At 35.1% G+C, this 19,083-nt stretch overlaps 1 protein-coding gene across 3 annotated transcripts in view; it reads right to left on the minus strand.

Annotated features, from left to right (window-relative positions):
- The window catches only part of SLO2 (slowpoke 2), a 1,063,914-nt gene that overhangs the window by 165,811 nt on the left and 879,020 nt on the right, over positions 1-19,083 (minus strand). The window lies entirely within an intron of this gene.

Raw genomic sequence — 19,083 nt, forward strand, 5'->3', positions numbered from 1 at the left:
ATATACCGTTTGCAGGTATGGCAGGCCAAATCGTGACAAGATTGGAATGAAGGGGTTTCTATGTGATGATGTCAAGCTGTTCGAAACCAAGAAAACGAGTAGTCTGTCTATTGATGTAGCCAATGAAATGAATGTGGCATTACATTTGTAACTGAACCATATTACCTTTAGGACCTTATATACTGTAGCTAATACGAAACTACAATATACAACTCTACAGCATTAAAGTCAATACAAGCAAATAAGTAAATAAATCATAAATAAGTAAATCAATTATAGGTAAGTAAATAAATCGTAAGCACATCATACATGAATAAATGAAGAAATACATCCTAAATGAATGAATAAATAAATAAACAAACATACAAACAAATAAATAAATAAAACATACATAAGTACCTAAATAAATCATAAACAAGCAAATAAAAATAATTAAGTAAATAAATAAAAATAAATAAGTAAATAAATCATAAATAATTAAAACATAAAAAGTAAATAAATAGAAAAGAAATAAGTAAATAAATCACAAATAAGCAAATAAACCACAAAGAAATAAATAAACAATAAATAAATAAATAAAATAAATAGAGAATAACAGAAAGAATATATGGCGTAATGTGAAGATGCGTTTAATTGATATCGAGACGCAAGAGATTGAGCTCCAATGTTCGGAAAAGTCCTCACTACATTTACAATCAGATCTCATGCTTAACTGGGGAAGAGTAACTACATAAATTCTTGTAACAAAGACAGCAGAGCAGGTTTAGCGCGGCTAAGATTGGGGGCATGGAAGGGTAATAAAATTGTCAACGAAGAAGGAGAGCGCCTTTGTCCACTTTGCAGAGAAAAGGACTCCTGGACACATATTTTATTACAGTGTGTCGAATTGGAACATATGCGGAAAAAATATCTACCACCCTCGATGCTAAGTCAGAATAGGAGTTCGCTTGCATGTCTTGACCTCATGGGGAATAGAGAATGGGAACAAAAGACTGGATTGTTCCTCTTGAAGGCGAGACAGATTAGAACTTCAGCTGTTGAAGTTTGTGATGCGAACTGACGAAGGGATACTCAATTATACACTTTTATGCCTGTTTAGGTTAGGATATATTATGTAATGTGTTTTGTTTGTGCCATTTTTATTTTAATCTGTGTGTTCTTTTGGAGAGTGGTTGGATCTAACTATAGGTGAAGGGTGTGAAACTTACAAAGTAGGACTTGTTTTAGGTACATAGCACGTACGGTCAGAAGACCTGTGCATTGGATTTAAGAGATAATTATGATAATATAGATCTGTATGTATAATGTAAATGAATAAATAACTAAATAAATAAATCATAAGTAAATAATAAATGAATAAACAAATAGATTAGAGAATTAACACTTTGCTTCCAAAACTGAACTAAAACTACAATCCTTGATAATATTCCACCCGATTGTAACATATTTTTAGGACTTATCCTTAATCTTCTTCCATATATGCTTACGTGCCAAAGACTAAACTCATTAATGTTTTCACACACTGCGCGCACTTAATAGGTTACTCAAATTTATATTTTTAAGAATACTTAATTACATAATTTTAAGAAATGTTGTATCTGTTGCAAGCACTTTTCTATATAAGTTGAAAGTAAAAGCAAAGCCTTCGCATCATCACTATGCACGGAACACACTTATTATACTGTAAAATTTTAAAACCCAATCTCTTTTCCAGAGCGGTTTATGCGTGGACAACTTTACGTGAACATACTATAGAATATTATTATTCCGCAGAAAGCAAATGTAACATCGAGTAGCTCAGGCCTATTTGTTTTCACATCAATATTCATACAGAGAGAGTAGTGTAAATAACACCTTTCAAACACAGAGGGAAAACCAAAAGGTCACAGTTGAATAACGGTTGTGATTAGCCTACTTCGTCATTGTGGCCGTCATGGTGATGGTCGTCTTTAATGTTACCACAGTTACAATCTTTTCCGACATCGCAGTCGTCGCAGTTTCTCCGCCGTGGTAATCTTCACCACCTGTACCGCGATTGTTGTCGTCCTTATCGTCATTGTCTTCGTCGTCTTTCTCAGCTTTATCGTCGTTGCTGTATTCCACTTCGTCGACCTTTTCGTCACCACCGTCGTCCTCGTCATCATACTTTCGTCGTCGTCGTCGTTCTCGTCATCATCGTCGAGGTCCTCGTCATCGTCGTCGTCCTCGTTATCATTTTTATTATAGTCTTCGACCTCGTTATTGTCGTCTTCGTCCTGGTTATCGTTGTCATCATCCTCGTTATCATTGTCATCATCCTCGCTATCGTCGTCATCATCCTCGTTATAATCGTTACCCTATGTCTTCTTCGTCCTTGTTATCTTCGTTTTCGTTCTTGTTCTCATCGCCGTCATCCTCGTTATCATCGTCGGCCTTCTCGTTATCATCATTGTTTTTCTCATTATCATCGTTATCATTTTTATCACTGTCGTCCTTGTTATCGTTGTTTTCGTCCTCGTTATTATCGTCGTCGTCATTATTATCGTCGTCATCCTAGCTATCATCATCATTTTTATCACCGTATTCGTCCTCGTTATCGTCGTCTTCGTCCTTATTATTGTCGTCGTTTTCGTTATAATTTTCATCGTCGTCTTCGTCCTCATTATAGGGATCTTCGTCCTTGTTATCACGTTTTCATCCTCGATCTCATCGCCATCATCCTCGTTATCATCGTCGGCTTTCTCGTTATCATCGTTGTTTTTCTCATTATTATCGTTATCATTTTTATCGCTATTGTCGTTGTTATCGTTGTTTTCGTCCTCGTTATCATCGTCGTCATCCTCGTTATCATTTTTATCACCGTATTTGTCCTCGTTATCATCGTCTTCGTCCTTCTTATCGTCGTTTTCGTCCTCGTTATCATCGTCGTCGTTTTCGTTATAATTTTTATCATCGTCTTCGTCCTCATTATCGGCGTCTTCGTCCTCGTTATCACGCTTTCATCCTCGTTATCATCGTCGGTCTTCTCGTTACAATCGTTGTTTTTCTCATTATCATCGTTACCATTTTTATGACCGTCGTCCTCGTTATTATTGTAATCGTTATTATTTTTATCATCGTCGTCGATCTTATCGTTGCTGTCTTTCTCGTCATCATTTTTGTCATTGTTGTCTAATTTATCATCGTCGTCGTCTCTGTCATGATCATCGTTGTGCTCATAATTGTCCTCGTCATCATCATTCTCGTCATTATTGTTGTATGTCATTATATTAGCCATTCTTGTTACCATCGTCGTTGTCCTCGTCAATATCATAATCTTTGTCGTCTTTGTCTTTGTCAACAGTATCTTCACAACTACTATCATGATATCAAGGTGTTTAGGTGAAAGGACTTAACCCTCACTTATTTAATTTTATTTTTTGCTGTAATTAGTGTAATCAGTTAGAATTTAATATTACGAAATGTAAAGATATGTTTTAGGCAATTAGGTTTACATTCCTTCATATAAGTAACTTAATAATAATGTGTTAAAATTTAATTTTTGTTGTTCCTGAAAAATCTTTCTTTTGTAGGATAAGCCCTTTTACTCAAACTTTGATGTTTTGATATTAGTACGAGTATTTTAAGTCAATTGTCATGTTCAAGTTTATACAAAGTGGATGGTAACCTCTGCACCAAAATGAAACTGGTAATAAATCATGAGGAGAGATTTGAAAAATCTAAATAAGTTTTTTTTTTCCAACATTCACCGTTTCAGAGGAAATCGTTATGTTTCTAAGATGCATTTGGCAACATCACGGCTGCTGCAATAACTCTAAGAAAGCGCGGCTTGCACTCCTTACCTTTCTCTCTATTGTATTTAGTCGGTAACACGCGATGTGCGCTGCGTTGCAAGATTTATTTCAACGATTTTTGCTATTATTCAATTTAAATTCATGGCTAAACGGTTAAAAAGAATTCAAGACATGAACTATTCAGATTATTTTTACCTATCTTCTTGCATAGCAGTCAGCCATTTCTTTAGAGCCATTATCGCAATAAAGCGCTGCAAATGTTGGACAAGGACTATTTTTTCCTGCGTAACTGTGTTTCATTGAAACAAAAGTGTAATATAATTTTGTTATATTTAACATGTAGAATCACCTCTTAAATTTTGGTGCAGAGGTTACCATCCATCCTGTATATTGAAGGGGTACTGTTTTCATAATTACAAATTTAATATCTACTCATTAACTTCTGCGTAAAGTTAGGGGCTCTTAAATTCTTACTTGAGGATGAACTATTTTGTTTTCCTTGTATACAATTCGTTTAAAACTAACAGAGAATTTAATCTCACATCTGCTTTAAATTACACATACAGAACAAGCTCACTAAGTGATTATGAAATAACAACGGCACTACTAATGCAATTTCCCGGACATTATTCATAATTCAGGAGCGTGGAAAGCTTAGCTTCGCAGTAGCATTCCATTGAGTTCTGTTCAGACGTGCACTTAAATAAATAAAAGCAGACTGCAGTGCGGTCAAGTAAGCTGATCGCTACGGCAAACCGAGCAATAAGATGATTCTTCCGCTCTGCCATTCCGGCGGATTTTATTACCTGGCGCAGGAATCCCATACTGATGCTGTTATCATTCCAATTTAAACACACTTCGCAACGTTTCAAAACACTTCGGGTTTTTAAAGTATTCGCATTGGAATGCAATAAAAATGCGACAATATATTCTAAAGAGCACACTGAAACAAGTACAGTTCTTATTATATTCAATACTAGCCGTACCCGTGCGCTCCGCTGCATCCGTTAGAATAAATATAAAGTAATTACATAATTAAAATAGGACATTTGATCCAGGGAACATTCGTGTTTGATAGAAGGATAAATCGTTTAATATGTTACTTAATTCAAAATTGCATCCAAATAATTAAAATGCGATCATTTTGGTCCAGAGACCACTCATTTGGTGCAATGACAATTCCTTTAATATGTTTCTTAATTTTTATTACATGCAACCATAGCTTAATGAAGATTGACATCATTTAGATTTAATGTGTATATTTTATTTTACTTGTTATAGGTTTCCATTGAATTATGGTAATAACTTAGTTTTAACCCTTGTTTTCTACGTATTCAGTAAATGGCGCTTGGCCCACTATGGTTCTGAACCCTTCAAATAACTTAAATTATATTAAATAATATTAAATATTATATTATATTATATTATATTATTTCATAAGTTACTGTAATAACATTATAGCATTATGTCCATCTAGAGAAACTACACTTTCCAATGGTGAAATAATAATTAATTATACAAATCGGTTAATTTAGCTTCCGATATTACTTCATACAAACACAGAAACATTCTCTGTAGGCTATCTTTCATAGCTTTCGATTGTTGCTGTCCAAGGCCTCTTATAGACGAAGTCATTTGTTTTTTAATTCATTACACGGCCTCAGATGGCAGTTATTTTAATTTTAAAACTCATTTATCTCATTAAATATCAGTCCTATCAAAATTTTCAAGGAATAAAACTTATCGCAAATTATTATTCAAGAAACTTTTATTATGTAACATTTTTCACAAAAATCAATAATAAGCGAGATATTTCTATTTATTTAATTCAGGCCCCCTTATAACCCCCCTTTTAAATAATGTATTTTGAATGCCATATAGCCTAAAATCTAAGTTACAACGAACTTAATTTATAATCTAATTTTCATCGAAATCGGTTCAGCCATTATCGCGTGAAAAGGTAACAAACATACAGACTGACATACAAACAAAAATTTCAAAAAAGCGATTTTCGGTTTCAGGGCGGTTAATTATATATGTTAGGACCAATTATTTTTGGAAAATCGAAAATTACCAGAAAAATTTCGGCTACAGATTTATTATTAGTATAGATGTGATAGAGAACAATGAACATAGAAATGCCGAGTACTTCAGAGGGATATCACAGTCTAGTTCTAGTACAGTGGTCGTGAACACTCGCTGAAATGTGCAAAGGGTAAGTGGAGCCGTCCCGAGTGCACCGTCGTGCAGCAGGAAGAGGTAGAGAGCATACCCGCTAGCAGCTACGAGTACACCATGGTGCAGTGTGTTCTCCGCGGGTAAGAGACGCTAGCCCCAGGGTGCTCTGTGCTGACGACCCCTGGTCTAGTATATACACTCACGAAGCTCAATACTTAATAAATATGCATCCAATCGATATCGAAAGTACAATATATTTCATCGTCTGCTAGTGAAAGTGTCTGTGATGGGGCGATAGTAGCGATCCTGGTGGATAGGATTTTCTCATCCAGTAGGCCTAAATAAAAATTTGAATGTTAAAATTATTACAAATTCATGTTTCCTAAATTTAACCATTTGTTCTCTCAAAAATGTTTTCTTTTCTACTATTTAATTTGTTTTATTTCTTCTTCCTTCACTTTGCAACTAAGCATGCATAATGTAGTCAGAAGCCATGCACCTAAATTAATGAATATTGAATACAGTTACGCCGAGAAGGTAGATGTATTCAATGTACCGCATACCGTTAAGAAACCGGTATTCAATTTACTTCAAGGATTAAAAAGGTGGGACTCAATTTACTGCTAAGAGAAATATATAAACGGCTAATTACGGACTCAATTTACCTAGACCCGTTCAAACTCATAATTAAAACAGTACTTTACAAGCCTATACAGATGTGTTTTCTTGATATTGTGGTATAGATGATTTCCTCTCTTCGTAGGCTAGCGTCCACACCTGTGGAGTAACGGTCAGCGCGTCTGGCCGCGAAACCAGGTGGCCCGGGTTCGAATCCCGGTCGGGGCAAGTTACCTGGTTGAGGTTTTTTCTGGGGTTTTCCCTCAGCTCAATAGGAGCAAATGCTGGGTAACTTTTGGTGCTGGACCCCGGACTCATTTCACCGGCATTATCACCTTCATATCATTCAGACGCTAAATAACCTTGATATTGATACAGCGTCGTAAAATAACCCAATAAAACAAAATCGTAGGCTAGCAAACATATTTTCAATCTCTAGGTCTGTAATTTCTTTACCTGTCATATAAGGTTTGTGATACTCAACTGGGTTCTTATAGAGGGACATCATTTCATTTTTACTTCAATTTTTATTGTACCTGAGTTTTTGAATGTACTTCACTCCCACCCCTTCTACTAGTAAACTTCCAATGGTCCTCCACACAGAACCAAGGCCGCGTATGCAGTCAAAGTGCCTTACGGTGATACTAAATAGTACTGAGTTAGTGAGTATAGTACGTTCCATAAATATATTCGCGTTCTTCAGTGACGAAAAAGTTTTCAATATTGAATCACATTTTCGTACAGGTACCGTCGTCCCTTTGCCTACGTCTCAACCCGATTTTCCCCACCTACTTCTGCTCGCCCCTCTGTAAAGGCTAATGCGCTGGGTTGTCTTAGCGCTTTCTGAAAACAATTTCTGTTAGGAATTCGGCGTCTACGTAATATTATACAACTGTTTAAAATTAACTTAAACAAAAGGTCCTCCTTCCTTTCTACAACCCTGCGACGTAACTACATGGATGGAAAGTAGATAGCATATCTAAGTAACTTTATCTTTTCGGATCGGGCAGAAGTGAAGATTGAATTTACAGTACGTCAGGTAATCTTTAATAGATTAAATACAGAATGATTTCCACATGAGTTACTAGTACGAATGACGAAACTGGTATTGGAATTAGGCACAATAGTCTATAGTGCGATAATATGCATAAAAGAACTGAGTCCTGTATCGAAATGAACGGCCACCATTTTCAAAAATGCGTTTAAATATCCATATTATGATTATTTTTCTATTTAACTTCATTCTCTAAATTTTACGCTAATGTGCTGTAGACAGTATAATATACACTTCATAATGTATATGTCCGAATGGATAGCTCAGTTCATGAGTAAAAATATTTATTGTTAATACAGTATTGTCTTTTTATTAAACAAAAACCTAATGAAAATGATCAAACTCAAAATCGCGATAATTCCTAGTTTACGTAAATGGATGAACTACTTTTCTTCCCTCCTATACCTAGTAAAGTGATTTGTTTGTATTTTACGCCAGTATCATCGAACTCCAGTCGTGGAAATTGGTAGCATAGGTATAGCCAGGTTAATATTAGAAATGTTAGTAAAAATAAAATGATGTCTCTGTATGTTCTTATATTTGTATTTATTCTTGGCGTCGTAACAGAATTACAAAAATGCACTCTTCTTTACGAAATATGTATTCTAGATAACTGACATGAAGTCTTTTGGGTGAGGTTCGCAGAATAAATTTTTATGAGACACCCTGCGAATGCAGTACATACCCCATCACACATGGATGAGCTGTCGTTCCCTCTCGGATTGGGATGCTGTGAGTGCGGTTCCACAGACCAGTTTTTACCTGCAAGTAAACTATTGACCCATTCTATTCCTAGCTTTGAGCTCTTGGCAAGGCGGGACTGTCTACCTTACATCATATAATCTGCGGTTTTTGTGTCTCGCCTCCATCTACCCTTTAGTTCGCAAAGCCTTCCAACCGAGTACTTCACCGTCTTCTATTTTATCTAGGAATAGGACACGTGATTAGTATTATTATCAGGGACGACGAACTCACAGCGGAAGGGAAGTTTGTAGATGATACCCATCCCCATACCCCGACGGGAGTAAACACAGATTCACTTTGCATGCTTGTCTGTTGACGTCAGTTATTTTATTTCGGTTAAATAATGTTAATATCATCCTAGATTATATATACCCAGATTGCTCTGCGTTATAGGTTTTGACGGTAACAATTTGTGTCAGATTTACTATGCTGCCATCTAGTTGGTACATGAGGAGTCACGTCATAACTTCCATTTGAATTGCATTAGCGACTGTACTGCCATCTCGTGTTCTTTTACGGCGGACGGCTGGCGATCCTGGAGGTTGTTCTCTTTAAAGTACAACCGATTTTAACATAGGAATGAGCAATCCATATGTGATCTGGGCTATCATAAGTAGGAAGTTGGTACCAAAACAGAGATTTCAGTTGAGTACAGTGAGGAGTATACATGTCACCCTAGATCATATATGTAACAGATAGCCCATCCCTATGTTAAAATTTGACTGCAATTTGAAGAGAACAACCGCCAGGATCGCCACCTGTCCGCCGTAAACGAACACGAGATGGCAGTACAGTCGCTAATGAAATTCAAATGGAAATTATGACGTGACTCCTTATATAACTAGATGGCAGCATAACAAACCTGACAAAATTGTTAACGTCAAACCCTATACGGCCCAGCTATCTGAGTATATACAGACGTGGACAAATTATTAGCAAAATTTAAGATTTTTATTATATATTTTTACAAAATATGATTCTTCAATTTAGACTACAGTTGACATTTTTGTGTATTTCCAAATTATTAGCAAAATTGAAGATTTGTATTGTATATTTTTCAAAATTTAACTCCTCAATTTGGACTACAGTTGATATTTTTGCATATTTACAAATTATTAGCAAAACTGAAGGTTTATGTTGTATATTTTTACAAAATTCGATTCTTCAATTTGTACTACAATTGACATTTTGGATATTTCGAAATTATTAGCAAAACTGAAGATTTTTGTTTTATATTTTTACAAAATTTGACTCTTCAATGCAGTTGACAATTTTGCTAATTTACAAATTGTTAGCAAAATTGAAGACTTATTATATATTTTTACAAAACTTGACTCTTCAATTTAAACTACAGTTGACATTTTTGCATATTTCTGTCTACTGTAATGCTGGAAATATCCAAAATTGTCAAATGTAGTCTCAATTGAAAAGTCAAATTTTGTAAACAGAATTATCATAAAAATCGTCCATTTTGTTAATAATTTGTCCACGTCTGTATGATCTAGGATGTCACCCACGCCTCGCTCTGCTCCCGCTCGCTACAGACGATATGCAGTTCACATAAACAACGCTAAATTTGAACAACGATCGAGAAAGCAAGAGTAACAGCGTCCGCTAAGCGAAAACCCGCTCGACAGTATTGCCTCTACGTCGCGTCATTGACTGCTTGTTTTAAACTGGAGTCTATAAAAATCCTAAAATTTGGTGTAGTTTTGTATATTGTCTTTTTTATTAGATGATTAAAGCTAAAAGTTATGTTGATAGACTTTTCTTGATTAAGCAGAAAACATTAGATTCAAACCATAAAGCCATCTGTGATAGAATATCATTGGTTAGAGCATTTAATTCATTCAGAGCAGAGCTAGAACGTAAGAATGCAGTGTCATCAGCACACATAATTGTTATAGCTTCAATGATATAAGGAAGATCATTAATTGCTGTTAAGAATAGTAAAGGACCAATTACTGAGCCTTGTGGAACACCGTAATGTGTACTGGTGAGACGACCAATTTTCACCTATTGAGACTAATTAGCTTCTGCCATGAAGATAAGTTCTAAAAATATTTAGTGTATTCCCTCGATTACCATAAAATTCTAATTTTGATAAAATTAAGTTGTGATCAACGCAATCGAATGGTTTGGGAAGATCACAAAATACGGCATTAACTTGTGACCTATTTTAAAAATTTCTTAAAATTTCAGTTATTAAAAGCTCAATTCCATCATTTGTTGATTTCCTTTTTCTAAAACCAAATTGGTTAGTACTAAAGAGATTTGAATTTTCGAAGTACAGTAGAGCATCGATTATCCGAATACCGATCAACCGAAACATCGGTTAACCGAAAGCATTCCAGTTGGCAAATTCAAATTTGCGAGCGCGCCATGTAGAAGTTTCACTAGAGCTGTTTGTGAGATTTAGAGGCAGAAAAAGAGTCTCAGCTCTGAAGCAAAAAAGGATTGCTAAACTATAAACCTACTTTAATGACCATTTTGAACTTGTCAAACTAGGCTAGTCATTTCTCTGTGTTATTTGTAAGACGTGTGATACAAAATATATACTGTATGTACATTTTTGTGTTCAATAACAGTGTTTCTTTGTTTCATACTGCTCCTATGACACCGGTACAATTTGTTTTTGTAAATGATCGGTTATACGAACACTCCCGGTCCCCAATTGTTTCGGATAATCGATGCTCTACTGTAGTCATAAATTTGATTGAGAATTACATGATATTATTGTATTATTTACATAATATTCATATTAGGCATGATTCCTATAAAGTAAACTCATCTGTTACTAAATAAATATGCAAATAGATTATGCGCGTAAATTAATATAATTAATTAATTAAATTAACATTAATATAACACATTTTATAATTGATTCTTCTTAGTTTAATTGACGTGAAATTGATACCCATGCATTAGTTTTAACGTTGCATCTCTGTATAATTTGATTTTCTTGTCATACAAACGGGGTGTGTTTGGTAATTCGCAATTAATCGACGCTATAGTGCAACTGCGAACAACATCAGTACGTTGTGATTGGTTGATTTCTTAAGTTTTGCATAACCGTAGACACAGAAGCTTGCAAGCTTCTATGTTAACGTTTAATTGAATGTTTACGTGTTACATTGTGAACGGTTCCATTATATTACGCCTATATTGCATGTATCTTTTATGTTTACATTATGCTTACGTTTAATTTTCATTGTGAATGGGCCTTAACAATCAGGATGTCCATATTCGCGATGTAAGCTTAGTTACATGCTGTTGATTAATGATTCAAAATAATTAAAACTGCTTGAAGAGTGTTGATTCGTTAACGATTACATTATCAAACGCTATTTGAAGCATTGCATGCGTTTAATGTATCCTTTCTGCAGTTCGTAACTAAATTAAACGCTCAACTTTGATATAAAACTGACATAATGACGGACACACGCCACACTGCTTGACATTTGAGTCACCGATTGCTCACTAGCACGACGCAATGGGATTAAATTCAGCAGAAAATGCTGTTATGGATTATATTATTCCTTTAAATGGAAATGTATGCAGAAAATCCTTCGTATTGCACTGTGGTTTCAAATGCAAATATAGCGGGACAAAGGCCAATTTCGTCACACTCGAAAAGGCACAGCTACAATAATTATGATTCTAATGTAGACAGATTGTACCTTAATGACTGAAAATTTGAACAAGTTTAATGTAAGATAGAACAACGTTATAAAACTTTGACGTTGGAGGCTAATAACGCTGATCTTTCGTCTGGCACCAGTCAGATTACACTGAACAAACAAATTTTTATTTTTTGTCGTGCTCCGAAATAAAAATAGGTGAATATTAGTAATATGTGTGCCCTAAATCTGTATTTAGAATCTAAATTGCCCCATCACGTACCATTTTCCGGAGAAAAAGAATTGAATTTTTTATGACAAAACTTATTTGTTTTTAATTTTTCGCTGGTACTTATAAAATTACAACACACTAGGGATTCAAAATTCCTCATAATACTTGAAAAATGTGTACTGGATACAAAAATAATGTTACATAGTTTGAAACACAACAATAATAAAAATATTTCATGCATATAATGAGAAAAATCACTGGATTTGAACTTGCATTTAAAATAATTTTCTGGATGACTTCTGTTTATAACTAAACCCGGGAATGCACTTTACAAGGAACCAACAACAGTCTGCAAGCATGCTGAATGATGATCTTCATTTATATCGCCTTTCCATTTCAGATATTTCTTGATGAAATCTTTCCCCATGCTCGTCGCTTACCGCTCCAAAGTTAGGAGGAAAGAAATCCAAATGAGAATATAAGAAGTGTATTTTGAGAGACATATTACACTCCATTTTGTCATATGCGCTTAACATGGTTTCCACACCAAGTTCTGCCCTAGAATTTCCAAGGAGCAAAAATCTTTGAAAGCACGCCATGCCATTCTTTCTGAAACGGAAAGTTTTTCTGGAGACACAAAGGGTCATCCATAACTTTGTGAATTTGTGGACCGATGAAAATGACCTCTTTTAATTTTCCTTCACTCAAACTGGTAAATTTTTCCTTTAAATACTGAACACCACACCCTTGTTTGTTTATTGCATAGACCTCATTTGAACTGTTATGAAATTTACTTAATAGAAGGGACCAATATCTGTTTATTTATTAGAAGTACAAAAGAACATGCCAAAAACCATAATAAACCGTAAATAAGTCATAAACTCATAAAATACATTAGCTTTTGTTTTGGTTTATACCCCCAAACCGCGCCAGATGTTTCCTGGAGTAGTGCTTATCGAAAAGTGAAATCATAGTATATATTAAAAACCTTACGTGATACGAAGAAAAGAGATGCATTTTCGGATACAGCGCACATCAAACCATAAGGGACACATCGTTTTAAGTCGGAGCAAAATTCCTGTTGTTCAGTGTATAGGACAGATTGAGGTTCTGGCTGATACAATATGTAAGTTGCATCTACAGGGTGGCGCACGATAGGTTGACAGATTTGAATAATTATTAGGGAGACATTATTTAATGGAAAAAACTGTAACTACGCTCTAGCCTACAGTAGTTTCTGGAAGTGTCACTAGGGAAGACGTTAATGCTGTAGGTTTTGTCCATTCCAAGCATCAGTCAGTTGAGAGAAATGACAGATCACATCGTTTGTCATCTGAGTATAAAGTTAAAGTTGTTCTTAGTAATAATAATAATAATAATAATAATAATAATAATAATAATAATAATAATAATAATAATAATAATAATAATAATATTGTATTCGACAGATAATGGAGAAAAAATGGGAGTATAAGGGTACAGTGCATCAGTTATTCATAGATTTCAAAAAGGCATATAACTCGGTTAGGAGAGAAATTTTATATGATATCCTTATTGACTTTGGTATTCCTAAGAAAATAGTTCGATTAATTAAAATGTGTCTCAATGAAACGTACAGCAGAGTCCATATAGGTCAATTTCTGTCAGATGCGTTTCCAATTCACTGTGGGCTAAAGCAAGGAGATGCACTATCACCTTTACATTTTAACTTTGCTCTAGAGTATGCCATTAGGAAAGTCCAGGATAACGGAGAGGGTTTGGAATTGAACGGGTTACATCACCTTCTTGTCTATGCGGATGACGTGAATATATTAGGAGAAAATCCACAAAACGATTAGGAAAAACACGGAAATTTTACTTGAAGCAAGTAAAGAGATAGGTTTGGAAGTAAATCCCGAAAATACAAAGTATATGATTTTGTCTCGTGACCAGAATATTGTATGAAATGGAAATATAAAAATTGGAAATTTATCTTTTGAAGAGGTGGAGAAATTCAAATACCTGGGAGTAACAGTAACAAATATAAACGATAGTCGGGAGGAAATTAAACACAATAAATATGGGAAATGCCCGTTATTATTCGTTTGGGAAGCTTTTATCATCCAGTCTGCTGTCAAGAAATCTGAAAGTTAGAATTTATAAAGCAGTTATATTACCGGTTGTTCTTTATGGTTTTGAAACTTGGACTCTCACTTTGAGAGAGGAACATAGGTTAAGGGTGTTTGAGAATAAGGTGCTTAGGAAAATATTTGGGGCTAAGAGGGATGAAGTTACAGGAGAATGGAGAAAGTTACACAAAACAGAACTGCACGCATTGTATTTTTCACCTGACATAACTAGGAACATTAAATCCAGATGTTTGAGATGGGTAGGGCATGTAGCACGTATGGGCGAATCCAGAAATGCATATAGAGTGTTAGTTGGGAGACCGGAGGGAAAAAGACCTTTGGGAAGGCCGAGACGTAGATGGGAAGATAATATTAAAATGGATTTGAGGGAGGTGAGATATGATGATAGTGATTGGATTAATCTTGCTCAGAATAGGGATCGATGGCGGGCTTATGTGAGGGCGGCAAAGAACCTCTGGGTTCCTTAAAATCCAGTAAGTAAGTAATAATAATAATAGTAATAATAATAATAATAATAATAATAATAATAATAATAATAATAATAATAATAATAATAATATCGGTAATTGTAATTATAATAATGCATAACATAAAATTGTTTGAAAGTACATGAGTTTATTTTTCTGTTTCGTTTTCACCAACACCTAAACTAGGGATAATTCGAGAATGAACTTTGCCAAGAAATGGGTCATTGCCTGATTTCGTCTGTTCCGCACTCAGTTGAAGGTAGCCTCCTGTGGATCGTATTGAAATATCCTGTTCCATTATGCAGATCTCGCTTCCCGTATTCCCACGTGCACAGTCTGTTTTTATACGACCGACACAAAGTGGTTTTCATCATAAGGTTTCGATTCCTTCTTCCGAGTAAATGGGCATATATCAGTTCCTTTGTAGATACAGTAGCACGTATTTGCTTCATAGGTAGTTTTTTTATTTGGTACAGAGTTTTATCTTTAGAACCAGCCGTCGCGAAATGAAGGAGAAAGAAATGGAGTTATATTCAGACGAGCTGTGGCTTGAACTTCTTCCTTTCCTAGTGACGCACAAAAATCGCAACATTTCAGAGACTCGATGAACTTCATCTTCAGAAAACAAAGGGGTTTGAAAGACTACTACACTAGCCACTAACGCAGCTCAGTCGGCAGACTCGCTGGCCTGCTGATCCGGAGCTGCGCTCGGGCTTGGATTGGATCCCCCGTTTGATCTCATTGGTTGGTTTCCTCCGAGATTCTACCCAGTCGTGGGGGAGATGCCGGGTGCTCTATGGCGAGTCCTCGGCCTCACTTCACTTCATTCCCGTTTGGTCTGATTACCTGGTTGGTTTTCTTCCGAGGATTTCCCCAATCATAAGGCAAATGCCAGGTAATCTGTTGGCGAGTCCTCGGCCTCACCTCATCTCACTACATCTCGCCAAAAAAATTGTAATTTTGTTATAAATTGTAATGTTGTAAAATTTTGACTTGTTCCACATCTTAAAGCTTCAGTGCTAATGTAAGATCTATGGAATACAATACATGAAATATAAAAGTTGAGGCCATTAAAATGACTTAATTGGTGAATTAGGTCAATTAACAGAACGTCACAATAATCCAAGTGCGGCATTATGTATGCCACGTGGTTATTATTGTATTTTAAAGAAGAGAGACTAAGCAATAACATTTACAGTAATTATAACGGTACGATAAAATTATATATAATATAATTATATACAATATAAAGTTGAAAATCGTTTATAAACCAGCTACTATAAACAGAATACAATAATTCTGCAGTGCTTGGGAAAAGTGACATAAGTCAGTTTCCACAAACCTTTTTTGATAATTTATTGACAATTTACACTGGTTTATGTCGATTTGATCTTTTTCTGTATGAATTATTTTTTAGTAGGTTATTTTACGACGCTTTATCAACATCTTAGGTTATTTAGCGTCTGAATGAGATGAAGGTGATAATGCCGGTGAAATGAATCAGGGGTCCAGCACCGAAAGTTACCCAGCATTTGCTCATATTGGGTTGAGGGAAAACCCCGGAAAAAACCTTAACCAGGTAATTTGTCCCGACCGGGAATCGAACCCGGGCCACCTGGTTTCGCGGCCAGACGCGCTGACCGTTACTCCACAGGTGCGGACTGTATGAATTATTGTAATGGGAGAAATACCTATGTATTTTTTTTCCAAGAGAGCAGATGTTCCGTAAGTTGTCAATAAATTATGAAAAAAGGTTTGTGGAAACTGACTTATGTCACTTTTCCCCAGCACTGCAGATTTAACCACGTGGAGCCTTAAATATTCTTCAGGGACCGGACATAATAGACAGAAAGCAAAGCATTGAGATCGTACGTAGGTTATGGGGATTGCTTCAGTCCAAAGATATCTCACATAGGGAATTTGAAATCAAATCTTCTACTAAAATTGGAAACTTGTACAAAGTTACATTAACCGGTACAAATTTACCCCAAATGACTGTACTCTGAATTAGTGATACACAGAGAAGAATGTTCGAGAATTCTTGCATTAAAACATGTTTAGATTTATAACTTATTTTCGAGTCTGTCATCTCAACCAAAAGGGAAAAACCGATGTTGGCAAGAAAAAACTACCTATATTTATTATGCGTACAATGAAGCCATTCTCTGTTGTGCGAGATATTTGCAGAAGCTGATATTTTAGCTTTTACTGGTGGTGAACGCGATGGCTTTATGTACCCCGTTAATTTTTATTCGGCTCACTTCAGAATATGATGGCGTTGTAATTACACTGTCAATAGAAATGCGTTACTAAACATTTTATCAAACGCTTCGCTGTTTCTATGCGGGGATAAACAGCCCTGAGCGAGGAACACCTCTTTACACAAAAGAGCAAAACAATAGTGACATGGGGCTTTGTAGAGTTCAATTGTAAACGTTCGTGCCACAGTGCATGCGGTTCGACATCCTCTTTAACGCGAAGGCGCGCACTGTCGACAGATTGTGGTTCAAAAGAAGGATCTGAGCAAAGGGTTTAGCTTCAGGCAAGGTAGGATACGGTTCTATCGCAACTTTTGTGAAGTTTGGAACTTGTTAGCTGGAACTATAGTCTGATCTCACGAAACATAAGATTCATAACCGTCGTTGTTGCCATCGTCACAGAAATTAATCACTGTTGCTATCGTCACCACCGTCGATAAGAAAGTTATTAAAATCAATTCCTGAAATATATATATACTAGTGGCTTATGCAGCAAATGCTGCTGCAAACTAAGTTCGTTAGATGTTAAAATATATATTTTTCAGATTTATTTCCAATGAAGAATACTTGTCTCTTTGATAGTTATTTGCTTCCATAGTAATGAAACATACTCCCTCTGAATGGATTTTTTTAGGCCAAATACTTTTTCTTGAACCTATCCAACTTCAGTTTTTGAGTTTCAACGCGAAAACGCAAGTATCAATGTCAGGACGATAGCAGTAGCTATTTCAGGTCACTGTGGATTGTAGGCAAAAGTTAAAAAAATGTCAGGTTTGCTAAGCTTTCGAACAATAGCATTTTCGTATAGCTGCTGCATGTAGAACTTGAAATGTAGAGCGTAAAATAATTTTATCCTACTAAGAGATCTTGCTGAAATGATCTGGAGACTACAAAATTTTCTAAGCCTCTTATTTTATCAGTAAGTAATACCTTTTGATCTTTCCTTAGGAACTGTAATTTTTGCGCTCTCTCGACCCAATACTGAAGACAATGACACATATCAATATCTACACTACATCGTCATTAAGTATATGGAAAAAGACCCAACCCCACTGGGTTATTAAGTGTAAAAATATTTGATTTTTAATAACAATATTATTATCTTACTTAAGTTTTGTAGTTATATATAGCAGCCACTCAGTAAATTATAGAAATGGAGATCTAAATTAAGATGTTCTCTACATTTACTTACATAACCTCAAAACGTTTCACTTTCATGTCATCAATATAGCATCAATATTATGTACAATTAATGAAAAATAGACGCATCATGATATTAACTATAATAATATTTAATTTCTAATGGTAACAATGTCATCAAACCACCTCAAGTTTCGTAGATTTGAATATCCAATACACAGCTGTACTCAGAAAATTATACACTACAGAATCAGTTTTTAATAACAAATTGAATTGAGCTCTAAATATGTCGGCAATCCTGCAGGTCATGACCTTCGTGTAATAGCCTATTGTTTATTGTTTTGTTCTGAAATTCAATCAAGTCGGCCGTGATTCAATAAAATTAGTTCTCAAAACTGACAACAGATGGATTTTGGAAAATAGGAAAATTATGTAGGAAAATTGACATTTCACTGAAAACTACTACTTTTCCGAAAAACTTTGGGTTCCAAGCTTCATAATGAGGGGCCATTTATTAAAATCCGTTCAGCCGTTTTCCCGTAATTTCCATTACCAGTTCAAATTATATATATATATATATATATATATATATATATATATATATATATATATATACACACATATATATATATATTAATCTTCAAATCTCATATGAAAAAACGAAAATAATGGCTCTTAGAGGAACAGACCTGTTAAGAGCAAAAATTTGCATAAATAATAAGCCCATCCAATAACAAAGTGATTTTAATTATCTTGTGTCATATACCGGCAATAGAGAAAATAAATTAAACAAATTCCAAACACTATGTGGTACAATAAAAAGAACATTAAAAAATTGTAATAGAGCAACACTGTTAAAACTTTACAAAG

This window comes from Periplaneta americana, chromosome 16, assembly GCF_040183065.1.
Source record: "Periplaneta americana isolate PAMFEO1 chromosome 16, P.americana_PAMFEO1_priV1, whole genome shotgun sequence".
NCBI lineage: Eukaryota > Metazoa > Arthropoda > Insecta > Blattodea > Blattidae > Periplaneta > Periplaneta americana.